This window comes from Lepisma saccharinum, chromosome 15 (assembly GCF_977018435.1).
Source record: "Lepisma saccharinum chromosome 15, izLepSacc3.1, whole genome shotgun sequence".
NCBI classification, from domain to species: Eukaryota; Metazoa; Arthropoda; class Insecta; order Zygentoma; family Lepismatidae; genus Lepisma; species Lepisma saccharinum.
Window position 1 is genome coordinate 79,528,660 of NC_139243.1, and position 6,227 is coordinate 79,534,886.

Genomic DNA, 6,227 nt, shown 5'->3' on the forward strand with positions numbered 1-6,227 from the left:
CAAATCAGGTTTGATGGTTCCCAAAATAAACAGATTTAATTCTATCCACAGGTTTTCAGCCCTTGCTCTGCTGTGTCCATGGACCTCTAGCAAGACCCATTTCACCCCTTAACTTATGTGTATGTACAGCACAATCTCAAATAGTAGTCCCACACTAGAGAGCTAGGGAAGAAAACCTACCAGTTACAAATAAATTAATGTTTAGTTTGTGATATGGAACATTAAACAGAAGTTATTAACCGAAAAATACTGCTTGTTAGCAGTGGCGTAGCATGGACATTTCGGGTGGGAACGCAAAGTCCGAAGGAAGGGTCGGCCCTTTCTTGCTTAATAACGTACTTATGGAATTAGTCGCCACAGGTATTGTTTATTTGCCTGAAGTCAGCTGGGCTTTCAATAAAACATCATCCATGCATGTTTTAGCTAGAAAATTAGAAGCCTCACTATGCTACAAATGTTTTGAACTCTGGTGTTTTATACCTTTTTTATACCTTTCTGCATGACGCAAGTCATTAAAAAACCTGCCTGAATCACAAGCGCCTCTGCACAACAGTAGGCGTTATTGTTGTGGTTGATCCAACTACTGATTGATTTGGTTTATTTTACTTCGCTTTTCTACCACTTTTGGTTAATTGTGAATATGAATATGAGTGATGATATTGAAGAAGGGACACTCACAAATAACACCCGTGGTCACGCCGGGATTCGAACCAGGGACCTCTGTCGTCTTGGCGCACTGTGCAAAGCAGAGTGGATGATCCAAATATCGTACACTCTACTGACGTAATAGTGCCGATTAGTAATTCAGACCACTGTTTATTAATAATAATAATCCTTTCCCCAACAGCCCATGAAGGGCCTTGACGTACCTACCGACTGCCGGTCTCCCTCCCACGCTTTCCTTCGTTACCTCTAAGCGTGGAGATCTTCAACCAGTATTGGAATAGTCGGAGGGGGGGGGGGGGTGGATTACGCTTACTCATTCGAAGCTCCCCAATTTCCTCAGGATGGTGGGTTGCCACCGGCCTTATACGTAGGCCGAATAAATTCCGACCAGAGCCGGATTCGAACCTACGCCGTCCCGCAGCGAACGTTTATTACATCTTGAGAATGCTGATTAACATTTTAAAATAATTTTGTCCAGAGACCATTCGATGTTAAGAGTTTTCAAATGAATGCTAAACATTTTCATTGACACAATATTAAGTAGTTAGATAATAACGAAAAAATACAATAAAAAAAATAATAGTTTTGCTTGTTAAGTGGTAGAGCAGCCACAGGCTGAATTTCTACCACGAGGACTTCACAAACTTATTGGACAAAAACTGTGTTGATCTTTTAGTTTCTAATGCACATCGCTGTTCGTGCGATAAATTATACAATGCAGTGGCCATTAAGAAGCAGTATATTTGAGATTGGTAAAGTTACGTTAGTCAATATTGCGTATTGTATCATCACATAGCATGAGTTGCATGAGCACGAAGAGCGAAAAACCGGGTAGGAATTGAAATATTTGAAATTTGGGAATGCCGGGGGTACTATAATGCTATGCCACTGCTTGTTAGTCAACTTAAAATGAATCCCAAATTCTTTCACGTAACATATTTAGATGATATTTTCTTCTTTGCTCTGCGATGCTGAACAAATTACTACTTTATTGTTTTAGACACATATATTTGAGTATGTAAATAGTGTGGCAAGGTCCCACACTAAAGGCTTGTTCATCCCCGAGACCCCCCTTTCCCCACACTGTGGAGTTTTGTGGCTTATAGATCTGGCACTGAATCAGTATCCCATTTTTATTGCTGATAGTAGCAAAGGCAGAGAGATCGTTTTCTAAATTTAAATTTATAAAACCTATTTAGAGAGTACTATGAGTCAGGAACGTCTTATTGGTCTGCTGCTTTCAACTGAAAATGTGTCCCAAAAATATGAAGTTTGAAAAATAATCGATGCTTTTGTGTGAATGACAGTTAATTAATCTATAATGTAAGCATTGTAATTAATTATTAATATTAATTTGTTAATGAGTAAAGAATGTATTTAACATTATCTATTGTATTAGTAATTTTGTACCATTCGTTTCTAGCATTTATAAAGAAACCATCACATCTTAAATCATAATAAATAGAATTATATTTGCTTGCACCGCATATGCAAAAATCATGGATTTCTTTATTCGTAGATCCAGTCACTATAATAGAAGTAACTGGGGGCCCTCAATTGTGCTCCCCGAACTGTTCTTATCCATGGCAACACTAAACCACACTCTAGACGAGTCAGAGGTTTGGACAGGAACTTTTTCATTGCTCCTCGAATAGTTTGGACCTTGCACTTAGTGACTATCAGGTCTTCCTGTACTCAAAAAGTGGTTTACATGATTTGAAGAAACTGAGGTGTTAAAAACGGTAGTATTGAATTGGCTTAACTCTTAGGTGGCAAACTTCTATGCAGAGAGTATAAAAAAACCTTGTTCCAAGGTACCAAACGTACTTGGAAAGTAATGGTGACTACATGTATGTTGAAAAATGAAGTGGATATGTATGTGTTTGTAACCACTAATACAGTGTTGCAACAAACGTTTCTTGTTTGATACAATAAATCTGCCTTTTCTTTAAAATGTGCCTCATATTATAAGCAGATACTAGATAAATATTGACAAAACTTGTCTGTATACAGCGTGAACACAAAAACACTCCCTGGTTTCAAGATGTCATAAAATTAATAGTTAGTTGAATATTTTGATAAAATTGATATCCAAAGCTCAGTTAACTCAAAATATTTTAATATCTTTCTTTTCAGAATCACTAGTTGTGAATTCGGTAGTTAGAGGGCAGTAACATCGAAAAATGGCGTTAACTCCGCAGCAAAGAAGCTGGTGTGTGCTAGAATTTGCCAAAACAAGCAGTGTTGTGAGAGTGCAGCGTTCATTTAAACGGAAGTTGATCCACCTACACACAAATCCATTCTGCAGTGGCATAAAACATTTGTTGAGAAAGGATGCATTTGTGATCAAAGAAAAGAACATTCTGGCCGACTGTCCATCTCTGAGGAAATTGTAGAGCGTGTGCAAGAAGCCTTTGTACGCAGTCCCAGAAAATCAACACGTCAAACCAGCAGGCAGTTGCAGGTGCCACAAACTACCGTAACCAAGATTTTACGGAAGCGTTTGCGTTTTCACCTGTACCGGCTGCAATTGGTTCAAAAGTTATATCCACAAGACAAGGTAAAGCGACGTGAGTTTTGCGAGACTATCCACATTTAAATGGAGGACGATGAAACTTTTCTAACAAAGATCATTTTTAGTGATGAGGCGACCTTCCACTTGGGTGGAAAAGTGAACAGGCATAATGTTAGAATCTGGGGAAGCGATCATCTGCATGCCACTCTTGATGTGGAACGTGACTCACCCAAGGTGAATGTTTTTTGTGCAGTGTCAGAGCGTCGAGTGTACGGTCCATTCTTCTTTGAGGGGCCAACAATCACAGGTGAAAGCTACTTAACAATCCTACGTGACTGGTTAATTCCTCAACTTGCTGCAGAGAGAGGTGACTACATTCTACAACAAGATGGAGCGCCCCCACACTCGCATCAATCTGTACGCAGCTTTCTGAATGACAACCTCCCACACCGTTGGATAGGACGAGCTGGACCCAATGATCAAAATCTATGCAAGTGGCCCCCACGATCACCGGACATGACAGTTTGTGACTTTTTCCTTTGGGGGTTCATGAAGGACTAGGTCTATGTACCTCCACTACCCACAACCTTGAATCATCTTCAGGAATGCATCAGTACAGCTGTCAACTTCATCACACCGGATACGCTTGAGAAGGTGTGGTTGGAGCTGGATTATCGTCTCGATGTTTCCCACGTAATTCCAATTAACACCACGAAAACTTTATGAGTTTTTACAACTACTGTGAACATTTCTGTAGAATACTACTTTTGGTATTAAAGTTATACCCTTTCAAAACCAGGAAGTGTTTTTGTGCTCACGCTGTATAATGTCATACAAGGGTCGTTCAAGGTTGACCAGGACTTTCGTGCGTAAAATAAAAATGAATCAATGTAGCACTGCATTATTTCGGCAGGACAGACCATGATTCCTTGCGAGTAACCATGATCCTTTGCGACACGTTCTGCGCATGCACAGTAGTGCAAACAAAGATGGTGGAAAGTAGTGTATCTGTTGCTGTGGAACAGCGGTGTATAATGAAATTTCTCGTGAAGGAGAAGATGAAACCTGCTGAAATTTGGCAAAGACTGCAAGCACAGTATGGTGAACAAACACTGTCACGGGCAAGAGTGTACGAATGGTATCAACAGTTCAGTGAAGGGCGGGAGTTGGTAGCAAATAAACCGCATGGATTTTTGAACCGGTAAGATTTTGGGAACTGTCTTCTGGGACATGAAAAGTGTTATCCATGTGGATTTTTTTGGAGAACGGTGCCACAATTAATTCCCAGTATTACTCAACACTGCTTCACGGTGCTCTACGTGGAGCCATTCGAAAGAAAAGACCTGGAATGTTGTCGAAACACATGCCATTCTTCTCCATGACAATGCCAGGCCACACATGGCCCATTTGACTCAAACAACACTGACCAACTTGCACTGGGAGGTTTTACCACACAGTCCTTACAGTCCAGATTTAGCCCCCAGTGATTTCCACTTGTTTGGGGCTATTATAGAGCATTTGGGCGGGACGCATTTCCAGACAGATGAGCAACTCAAGAACACTGTCCTGCGGTGGTTACGACACCAAGCTACTTCTTTCTACGCCAAAGGCATCAAGGAATTTCCACAACGATGGCAACGGTGTCTGGATGTTCAGGGGGAATACTTTGAAAACCTGACATAGTTTGGTGCTTCTATGTATGTATACTTCCTGTCTAGAAATAAAAGTCCTGGTCAACCTTGAACGACCCTTGTATATAATGCAAAAACTTAATCATGCCAGCGTGGGCCCAACCCTTGCTGAAGACAACAAATAATAATAAGCTGAGTCAATGTGCATAAGGTAAAATAAATTGCATTTTTTCCCATTAAGTACACAATGCTTCCCTTATAGGAAGCTATGCACCCCATAGGTAGCCCATAGATGAAATATCTAGGTGCTGACTATTCTGCAAAGATTGATTGATCGATTTGGTGTTTTAAGTCCACTTTATGCACAGTAAGGCTAATCGGATTGGACCCACAGTTTACAGTGGAATCCCAACCACTATGTGCCTACACCGGGTATCGAACCCTGAACCCCTTGATTACAAGGCAACGATGCTACCACACTGCCATTGTGGAGGCCCAAATATTCTGCAAAGAAAAAAGAATATAATGTATACAAGGAAACAGCATAATTTTTAAAGGATCTAGACAGGAAATTTATGTTGTATGGAACACCTGAGCATCTGAATACATGAATATTGTAGGGTAAACAAGAAAGTAGTTGTGTCATTTTTGTGCAGCAAAGTGTTTTGGAAAATATTTTACACACCTATGCTACTACCAGTGGTGTAGCAAGGAGTGGGCGAAGAGGGCGACCACCCGGGGCCTCGTGCCTGAATGGGCCTCGCATCTCCTGGAGTTGATACAAATAATGTATGAAATAGAAGTGACAGGAAAAAAGATTGAAAAGGCTAATTTTTGTAGGCAATAAAACTAAAACATTCTGTTTTTATCTGTCTTTAAATTCTAGTTAAAAGTTGTAATATGTCAAATCAGGGGTGTAACATAAAGGCAGGTGGGCTCTAAGCCTATGCGGGCAGGCAAAAAGTAAAAATTATTGTCATAATTCTTATGTGAAACATTTACATAAAAATTCACGATAACTTGCGTGGACATTTTTACCCATTTATTCTTTTCCCAAATAAAAAGCAATTTGTCTTGTCCTTTCTTCTTTCTCTCGACCTTGCACTTCCGATTTTAGTATGTTAACAGTAAAGCACCTCCAACTGCCACGAAGCAAGTGCAAGGCATTTAAATGCTTGGATTGTTTGCAACTCAAGAAGGCAATGGATAATATAAGCAGTTCTTACTTCCTTCCTACAGCTTCATATTTCAGCTCCCGGAAAACAAAGTTAGACATTTTTAGGGGGAGTGTAATTATTAAATATAATTTTTTTCAGTAATTTATTATTATTTAAATATGATAATTTGCTGACGTATCCCTGAAGATTTTCTATCGATTCACATTGAGATTTCAAATTTAAAAATGGATGGGGGTC